This window comes from Petromyzon marinus, unplaced genomic scaffold (assembly GCF_048934315.1).
Source record: "Petromyzon marinus isolate PM22_M1 ecotype Great Lakes invasive population unplaced genomic scaffold, UKy_Petmar_22M1.pri1.0 PM_G_Scaffold_103, whole genome shotgun sequence".
In the NCBI taxonomy this organism is placed as follows: Eukaryota; Metazoa; Chordata; class Hyperoartia; order Petromyzontiformes; family Petromyzontidae; genus Petromyzon; species Petromyzon marinus.
The window spans coordinates 110,587-121,507 of NW_027422655.1; the positions used below are offsets into that span (position 1 = coordinate 110,587).

Sequence of the window (10,921 nt, forward strand, 5' to 3'; positions counted from 1 at the left end):
ATGGAGCAAAGGCACTCAGCACAGCAAGCCAGGACGACAAGTCAACAATGCGACCAGCGTGCATACAGCACGGATCGGACTGGAAATTTGACACAGCACCAGAGAACTCACACAGGAGAGAAACCCTTCAAGTGCACTGTGTGTGGGAAGACATTTTCAGATTCATCGACTCTTAAAAAACACCAGAGAACACACACGGGAGAGAAACCCTTCAAGTGCACTGTGTGTGGGAAGAAATTTTCAGATTCATTTGCTCTTAAAACACACCAGAGAACACACGCGGGAGAGAAACCCTTCAGGTGCAGTGTGTGTGGGAAGACATTTTCATGGTCATCCGCTCTTAAAACACACCAGAGAACACACACGGGAGAGAAACCCTTCAAGTGCAGTGTGTGTGGGAAGACATTTTCAGATTCATCTACTCTTAAAATACACCAGAGAACACACACGGGAGAGAAACCCTTCAAGTGCAGTGTGTGTGGGAAGACATTTTCAGATTCATTTGCTCTTAAAACACACCAGAGAACACACACGGGAGAGAAACCCTTCAAGTGCAGTGTGTGTGGGATGGCATTTTCATGGTCATCAGCTCTTAAAGCACACCAGAGAACACACACGAGAGAGAAACCCTTCAAGTGCACTGTGTGTGGGAAGACATTTTCAGATTCATCTAATCTTCAAAGACACCAGAGAACACACACGGAGAGAAACCCTTCAAGTGCAGTGTGTGTGGGAAGGCATTTTCACAGTCATCTGCTCTTAAAACACCAGAGAACACACATGGGAGAGAAACCCTTCAGGTGCACTCTGTGTGGGAAGGCATTTTCAGATTCATCTCATCTTCAAAGACACCAGAGAACACACACGGGAGAGAAACCCTTCAAGTGCAGTGTGTGTGGGAAGACATTTTCAGATTCATTTGCTCTTAAAACACACCAGAGAACTCACACAGGAGAAAAACCCTTCAAGTGCACTGTGTGTGGGAAGACATTTTCAGATTCATCTACTCTTAAAAAACACCAGAGAACACACACGGGAGAGAAACCCTTCAAGTGCAGTGTGTGTGGGAAGGCATTTTCACGGTCATCTGCTCTTAAAAAACACCAGAGAACACATATGGGAGAGAAACCCTTCAAGTGCAGTGTGTGCGGGAAGGCATTTGCACATTCATTAAATCTTCAAGTACACCAGAGAACGCACAAGCATCAGAAGATCCACAAGGAGTGGAGTCTGAAATCAGCTTGTGAAAGTCAAAGTGCTGCAATGAGCCCATCCCTCATGAAACACGTACCGGACGAAAATCCCAGCTTGGACACTTTTAAAGGTATCGAGGTGAAATATGAAGAGGTGATGGTGAAATGTGAAGAGGTGATGGTGACGAGCGAAGAAGTGAAAGTGAAATGTGAAGATGAAGATTCAACTCCAAAATGGGACCTTCACATCGTAAAGCAGGAGGAGAATTCTGACTGAGTCAGAGTGAGGCAACTCCCAGCAGTTTGTGGAAGTGGAGGTGTGGGTGGACTTACTCCAAGACAATACAAAGTCAAGTGGAGACCCGGTAGATGTGTAAGCTTGAGATGATGTCGCTCCAATAGATGCACCTTTGTCACAGGCCTTTAATGACAAGAATGTGAAGTTGAACATCAGTTCCTAGTTCAACCTGCAGAGTAAAGAGTGGCCAGTCTTTGTGGGCCCGTGGGTTGGGTAGATCTCTAACCAGGAGCAAGAGCCAATAAGCGCCCAAGCATTCACTATGTTATAATAATTGCTTTTACACGGTGCTTGTTTAATCGCCTCGGCAACTCGGAGTTTCGTGTCGTACCTCGTCTGAAACACTCGAAGAGCATCCCCAAGTGGCAGCTGCCCCCGTGTGGCACAAGGTGGTGGCCCTGCACCGGCCTGCATGTGGACAAGAGCCTGTCAGTAGGGGGCGATGATTGATGTGTCATCTCAGTTGTGTAGTTTGTAGGTAATGTTTAGAATTTGCTACATTTTCACTCAGACGCCAGCATGCAATGGCCTACTCGTTTTGAATGACACAATAGTATGTTTTACATACACTGTGAGGCAGACTGTGCAGCTTTTTTTTTAAAGCTTCTTGTTAATACGATGTAACGTGATGCAGTATATTTCACTGCAGTAATCCAATTTTGTTAATATGCCTGTCAATAATTTAGAATGTATACGTGTCTGGTTTTGTGCATATTTGTAACATTTGATCTATAAGGGTCAAACATTGAATAAGTGATGTTAGGACAAAGTGTGCGTGTGTGTTTGAAAGTAACCTGTACAGAGAACTCAGGTGAGACCCATTGTTCTTGTGATACAGGTCAAATAGTGTTTTTGTGTTCCACGAAGCATCTGGAGCAACGCATTGTCTTTGAAATAGGTAGCACCCTCGGATCATTAATCAGTTACAAGGCATACCACTTAAAAGTTACACGTATAGGAGGAGGTACATTCTCTACAACACGAATTGTAGTTTTGTCTTACGTGTTGACGTAGATTTTGTCTAACTAGGACTAGAAATGTGTCTTGCTGATTGACGTCTGGATGTTCGTACCTATCGGTTGAAGCAAACCCCACTGCTGTTGTTGAGACGCTGTGCACCAATAAGGGTCCGACACATTGACGGCCTTCAGGCCAGGAAAGTCACAACATTTGCACACGGAGGCATTCACGCAAGTACCCCATGCTTCGTTTTTGAAGTTTTAAAATGAAACATCTTTGAATTGTGTTGTGTTTTGAATTAGATGATTTTATTTCTTCATTAAAAGCTTGTATCAATTTACATCTGGAAGACTTCATTGAAAAGGACATTTCGTGTGAATTGTCTCTCGTCATTAAGTAGATGGCCTTGCCGGGGGTTCGGTTCAATGCGGACACAAACAGTGTACACACACACAGTGTATACACACACAGTGTACACACACAGTGTATACACACAATGTGTACACACAATGCACACACAGTGTACATGCAGTGTACGCACACTGTACACACAGTGTACACACTGTACACAAACAGTGTACACACACACATTGTGTACACACACACATTGTGTACACACAGTGTACACACACACAGTATACACACAGTGTATACACACAGTCTATATACAGTGTACACACACAATGTACACACACATTGTACACACACAGTGTACACACACACAGTGTACACACACAGTTTATACACAGTGTACACACAGTGTATACACAGTGTACACAAACAGTACACAGTGTACACACAGTGTACATACAGTATATACACAGTGTACACACACACAGGGTACACAGTGTATATATACACACAGTGTACACACACAATGTATATATACACACACACAGTGTACACACACACAGTGACACAGCGACACACAGTGACACACAGTGACACAGTGTATACACAGTGTACACACACTGACACTGACACACACAGTGACACACACATAGTATACACAGTGACACAAGAACAACCGCCATTTGCCACTAAGTGGCGGTGACGTCACCACGACGCTTGTGCCAGGCACAGTGACACACACAGTGACACAGTGACACACAGCGACACACAGTGACACACACAGTGTACACATAGTGTACACACACAAGTGTACACGCACAGTGTACACACACGCAGTGTATACACACAGTGTATACACAATAATGTCCACGTTGTTGCTGAGCTCACACACCCAAGGGAGGGAGCAATGTAAAATGAATCTAAATCAACTTAAACTCCAACTCTGTGACGTCACCACTCTGCATTACCTCATCGGCGTGAAACGCCAGAGGGAGGTGTACCTTGCTAGTGACGTCATGTCCCCAAGGTATTCACCCCGACCTCCGTCCACCGCGCTCTTGAGCGTGACGTCACCTCCGCCTGGGTCACTTCCGATATCGTTCCAGTGGCAATCCTTATTTGGGCAAAGCTACGCCCAGTGACTGGTGGCTCATTAACATAATGTGTCCGTTAAAGCCGTCGCGAGTTTATTGCGACAGGTTCAGCGCCCACGCCCCCATCCCTCGACATATGGGCCGACGTCATTAACATAATTTATTCAGTTACAGAGCCGCTTGTGGGAGGGAAGTGACGTCATACTACTTCCTGCTGTCGCGAGGCAACAGGAAGCTGCCGTGTGCGCGCTTGCACGGAAATCCGAGGTGAGAAATTCTCATCGTTGTGGTGGTGGTGCTGGTTGTTGTTGTTTACCAAGGTAGAGCCTCTCTCTCTCGTAGGGATGTCAGTTGAGTTGCAGCGAGCATGGGAATCGATGTCCAGGTTGGAACTTTACAACGCGGGGCCTAGCCACGCGGGGCCTTGCCTCCTGCCCTCGCTTGATTGCGTTCACTTTAATTATCTCGCTTAAGTTTAATTTGTCTTCACCCGGCTCGCCACTTTGTAACTTTGTTTTATTGTAAATATTCACGCAGTTTTTATTTTTTTCACCAGGCCAAGCCCGCTTGAGCTGCTATACCGCTCTTGTTATCAGAAGCGACCTGCCCACAATAACACAAAGTGAGGCTTTGTCAACGTGTGTGAATGTTTTGACTTAAAACTTTGGTGACTGCAGGAATTAATATTCTTGGTTCTTTCGGTAAAGTCACGTAGATAGAAAATAAAATAATAAAAATAAATGAAAAATAAAAAAACTTAAAATCAAGAAAAAACCCACGACGTTTCGATCGCAACACAAGTGGTCTTTATCTTATTGAATTTAATCTGTTATTTTTATTTTCTATCTACGTGACTTTACTGAAAGAACCAACAATACGTGCGTCAACGTATCTATCGGTGAAAGACGCTAAGCGCGTGCCGCTGTTGACTCTGAATGTATGGAGGGGAACTCCTTCACCATGGGGAGAGAGAGACAGAGACACGGATAGCCTCGGCTATGTTGATGATCCTCGATTCATTACTTGGTGGAGTGAGGAAGAATTAATGCTGAGCAGATGAAGGTGGCCAGGCATGGTGCTGGTCACACCACCACCTGTTTACTCATGGCAGTGTGTGACAGTGTCAAGTTTGTGTTTGCAGTAAAGTCTATTAACTCTGTTGAACACGGAGGTTATATCAAAACAATAGTTTATTTTTGTTTTCCTCTGGAACTCTTACTAAGAATGGAAACAGGAGGTGAACACAGCACACACATGCAGCTGAATTCGGAACTGTTCATCCCAGCATTCAAGGACATCTGAGCCTGGATTCACACCTCTAAGTTGCGATTGAACATTAATTCATGCATTTCTGCAAAACACAAATAGTATTGTTTTCAACACCCTTTGCTATGTCAGCTGAATTTAGCTCTCATGAATATTCATTTTGTAGTCAGACAGCCGAAATTGTGTGCTCGGAGTTTTGAGTTAACATTCATCTTGGAAGATAATGCTTCCAGGCATATTTATGACATTTGCCCTCTCATTGTGTGCCATAGCAGCCCTTGGAGAGAAACCCTTCAGGTGCACTCTGTGTGGAAGGCGTTTGCAGATTCATCAAATCTGATTAATTTGGGAAACTTTTTCACTACATCATGAATATATTAATAAGTATAGACGTGTAAGTCACGTGTGCATTCCTCTGTGCCTGACGTGTAGATGGTGTGGATATTCTTTTTTTATGTCTGCAGCTGACGCTTCCTCTGCAGAATTGGTCTGATGGAGCAAAGGCAGTCAGCACAGCTCGGTACGACAAGTCAACAATGCGACCAGCGTGCATACAGCACGGACCGGACTGGAAACTTGACACAGCACCAGAGAAGTCACACAGGAGAGAAACCCTTCAAATATACTGTGTATAACAAGGCATTTGCATGGCCATCAGTTTTTCAGAACCACCAGAGAACACACACGGGAGAGAAACCCTTCAGGTGCACGATGTGCAGGATGGCGTTTACACAGTCATGTAATCTTATAAAACACGAGAGAACACACACGGGAGAGAAACCTTTCCAGTGCAGTGTTTGTGGGAAGGCATTTTCATGGTTATCTGCTCTTAAAAAACACCAGAGAACACACACAGGAGAGAAACCCTTCAAGTGTACTCTGTGCGGCAAGGCGTTTTCAGATTCATGTAATCTTGTAACACACCAGAGAACACACATGGGAGAGAAACCCTTCAAGTGCAGTGTTTGTGGGAAGGCGTTTGCACATTCATCAAATTTTCGAAGACACCAGAGAACACAAAAGCATCGGAAGATCCATAAGGAGTGGAGTCTGAAATCAGCTTGTGAAAGTCAAAGTGCCGCAATGAGCCCATCCCTCATGAAACACGAACCGGAAGAAAATCCCAGCTTGGACACTTTTAAAGGTATCGAGGTGAAATATGAAGAGGTGATGGTGAAATGTGAAGAAGTGATGGTGAAGAGCGAAGAAGTGAAGATGAAATGTGAAGAGGTGATGGTGAAGAGCGATGAAGTGAAGGTAAAATGTGAAGATGAAGATTCAACTCCAAAATGGGACCTTCACATCGTAAAGCAGGAGGAGAATTCTGACTAAGGCAGAGCGAGGCAACTCCCAGCAGTTTGTGGAAGTGGAGGTGTGGGTGGACTTGCTCATAGACAATACAAAGTCAAGTGGAGACCCGGTAGATGTGTAAGCCAGAGACGATGTTGCTCCATTAGATGCACCTTTGTCACAGGCCTTTAATGACAAGAATGTTAAGTTGAACACTCATTTCTTAGGTTCATCCTGCAGAGTAAGGGCGGCCAGTCTTTGTGGGCCCGTGGGTTGGATAGATCTCTAACCAGGAGCAAGAGCCAATAAGCTCCCAAGCATTCACTATATTATCATAATTGCTTTTACATGGTGCTTGCTTTATCGCCTCAGCAACTCTGAGTTTTATATCTCATCTCACGCTCGAAGAGCATCCCCAAGTAGCAGCTGCCCCTGTGTGGCACAAGGTGGTGGCCCTGCACCGGCCTGCATGTGGACAAGAGCCTGTCAGTAGGGGGCGATGATTGATGTGTCATCTCAGTTGTGTAGTTTGTAGGTAATGTTTAGAATTTGCTACATTTTCACTCAGACGCCAGCATGCAATGGCCTACTCGTTTTGAATGACACAATAGTATGTTTTACATACACTGTGAAGCAGACTGCAACTTTTTTGTAAAAGCTTCTTGTTAATACGATGTAACGTGATGCAGTATATTTCACTGCAGTAATCCAATTTTGTTAATATGCCTGTCAATAATTTAGAATGAATACTTGTCTGGTTTTGTGCATACTTGTAACATTTGATCTGTAAGGGTCAAACATTGAATAAGTGATGTTAGGACAAAGTGTGTCTGTTTGAAAGTAACCTGTACAGAGAACTCAGGTGAGACCCGTTGTTCTTGTGATACAGGTGAAAGGGTACTTTTGTGTTTCACGAAGCATCTGGAGCAACTCATTGTCTTTGACATAGGGAGCACGCTTAGATCATTCATCAGTTACAAGGCATACCACTTGAAAGTTACACGTATAGGAGGAGGTACATTCTCTACAACACGAATTGTAGTTTTGTCTTACGTGTTGACGTAGATTTTGTCTAACTGGGACTAGAAATGCTCCTTGCTGATTCACGTCTGGATGTTTGTAACCATCGGTTGAAGCAAACCCCACTGCTGTTGTTGAGACGCTGTGCACCAATAAGGGTCCAACACAGTGACGGCCTTCAGGCCAGGAAAGTCACAACATTTGCACACGAAGGACGCATTCACGCAAGTACCCCATGCTCCGTTTTGAAGTTTTAAAAGGAAACATCTTTGAATTGTGTTGTGTTTTGAATGAGATGATTTTATTTCCTCATTAAAAGCTTGTATCAATTTACATCTGGAAGACTTCATTGAAAAGGACATTTCGTGTGAATTTTCTCTCGTCATTAAGTAGATGGCCTTGCCGGGGGTTCGGACACACACACAGTGTACACACACAGTGTACACACACACAGTGTACACACAGTGTGCACACACAGTGTACACAATGTACACACAGTGCACACACAGTGTAGACACACTGTACACACAGTGTATACACAATGTACACACACACAGTGACACACAGTGTACACACGCAGTGTACACACACACAGGGTACACACACAGTGCACACACAGTGCACACACACACAGAGTACACACACAGTGTACACACACATTGTACACACACAGGGTACACACACAGTGTATATACACACACAGTGACACACAGTGACACTGACACAACAACCGCCATTCGCCACTAAGTGACGGTGACGTCACCACGACGCTTGTGCCAGGCACAGTGACACACAAAGACAAAGATCCCCCGTGTAGCCTTAACAGACTGTAGGGGCAAGTGCTGTTAGCGAGCACCTATGAAGGCCGGAACGGTACACGAGGGGGTGGGTGGCCAGCACCACGCCCGACCGCCTGTGTCTCCCTAGTGGCGATGTTTACACCACACTAGGTACTCAGTGACACAGCGACACACAGTGACACACACAGTGACACATGGTGTACACACACACAGTGTACACACACACACGGTGTATACACAATAATGTCCACGTTGTTGCTGAGCTCACACACCCAAGGGAGGGAGCAATGGAGAATGAATCGAAATCAACTTAAACTCCAACTCTGTGACGTCACCACTCTGCATTACCTCATCGGTGTGAATCGCCAGTGGGAGGTGTACCTCGCTAGTGACGTCATGTCACCAAGGTGTTCACCCCTCCCCCGTACACCGCGCCCTTGAGCATGACGTCACCTCCGCTTGGGTCACTGCCGATATCGTTCCAGTGGCAATCCTTATTTGGGCAAAGCTACGCCCAGTGACTGGCGGTTCATTAGCATAATGTGTCCGTTAAAGCCGTCGCGAGTTGCGACGGGTTCAGCGCCGACGCCCCCATCCCTCGACGTGTGGGCCGACCTCGTTAACATAATTTATTCAGTTGGAGAGCCGCTCGTAGGAGGGAAGTGACGTCATACTACTTCCTGCTGTCGCGAGGTAACAGGAAGCTGCCGTGTGTGCGCTTGCACTGAAATCCGAGGTGAGAAATTCTCATCGTTGTGGTGGTCGTTGTGGTGGTGGTGGTTGTTGTTGTTGTTTACCAAGGTAGAGCCTCGCTCTCTCTCGTAGGGATGTCAGTTGAGTAGCAGCGAGCATGGGAATCGATGTCCAGGTTGGAACTTTACAACGCGGGGCCTTGCCTCCTGCCCTCGCCTGATTTGCATTCACTTTAATTACCTCGCTTAAGTTTAATTTGTCTTTACTCGGCTCGCCACTTTGTAACTTTGTTTTATTGTAAATATTCACGCAGTTTTTATTTTCGTTCTTTTGTTACCAGGCCAAGCCCGCTTGAGCTGCTATACCGCTCTTGTTATCAGAAGCGACCTGCCCACAACAACACAAGGTGAGGCTTTGTCAACGTGTGTGAATGTTTTGACTTAAAACTTTGGTGACTGCAGGAATTAATATTCTTGGTTCTTTCGGTAAAATCACGTAGATAGAAAATTTAATAAAAATAACAATGGAAATAAATGAAAAATAAATTGTAAATAAAGCAAAAAAACTCACGTTTTGAACACAAGCACTCTTTATTTAATGGAATTGTATTATCAGTTATTGTTATTTTCTATCTACGTAACTTTACCGAAAGAAACAAGAATACGTGTGTCAATGTCTATCGGTCAAAGATGCTCAGCGGAGAGACGCGCAAACTCCAAATATACAGCAGGCGTCAGGGTCGGGATCGAACCCACGACTTCCTGTATACCAGGTGAGGTAGTTAACATCTCACCACGGAGACACGCAAACTCCAGTTAGCCACGGCTATGTTCGTTGATCCTCGATTAATTACTTGGTGGAGTGAGGAAGCATTCATGCCAAGCAGATGAAGGTGGCCAGGCGTGATTCTAGACACGCCACCGCCTGTTTACCCAGTCACAGTGTACAGTTTGTGTTTGCAGTAACGTCTATTAACTTTGTTGAACACGGAGGTTATATTATAACAATAGTTTATTTTTGTTTTCCTCTGGAACTCTTTATATGAATGTAAACAGGAGGTGAACACAGCACACACATTCAGCTGAAGTCAGAACTGTTCATCCCCAGCATTCAAGGACATCTGAGCCTGGATTCACACCTCTAAGTTGCGATTGAACGTTGATTTATGCATTTCTGCCTAACACAAATAGTATTGTTTTCAACACCCTTTGCTATGTCAGCTGAATTTAGCTCTCATAAATATTCCTTTTGTAGCCAGACAGCTGAAATTGTGTGCTCGGAGTTTTGGGTTAACATTCATTTTGAAGATATGAGGGCTTCCAGGCATGTTTATAACCATTTTCCCTCTCATTGTGTGCCATCACAGCCCTGTGATGAATTTGGGAAACGTTTTTACTACATCATGAATATATGAATATAGACGTGTAAGTCACATGTGACTATATATGCATTCCTCTGTGCCTCGATACTGACGTGTAGATGGTGTGTATATTAATTTTTTTCTGTCTGCAGCTGACGCTTCCTCTGACGCTTCCTCCGCAGAATTGGTCTGATGGAGCAAATGCAGTCAGCGCAGCTCGGTATGACAAGTCAACAATGCGACCAGCGTGCATACAGCACGGATCGGCCTGGAAATTTGACACAGCACCAGAGAACTCGCACAGGAGAGAAACCCTTCAAGTGCACTGTGTGTGGGAAGGCATTTTCACAGTCATCAAATCTGCAAACACACCAGAGAACACACACGGGAGAGAAACCGTTCAAGTGCAGTGTGTGTGGGATGGCGTTTGCACAGTCCCCACATCTTAAAGAACACCAGAGAACACACACGGGAGAGAAACCCTTCAAGTGCAGTGTGTGTGGGGAGGCATTTTCACAGTCATCAAATCTGCAAAGACACCAGAGAACACACACGGGAGTGAAACCCTTCAGGTGCACGATGTGCGGGAAGGCGTT

At 45.0% G+C, this 10,921-nt stretch overlaps 1 pseudogene; it reads left to right on the plus strand.

Moving 5' to 3' along the window:
- Positions 1-2,791, plus strand: LOC142908834 (uncharacterized; annotated as a pseudogene).
- The last annotated feature ends 8,130 nt before the right edge of the window (positions 2,792-10,921 follow it).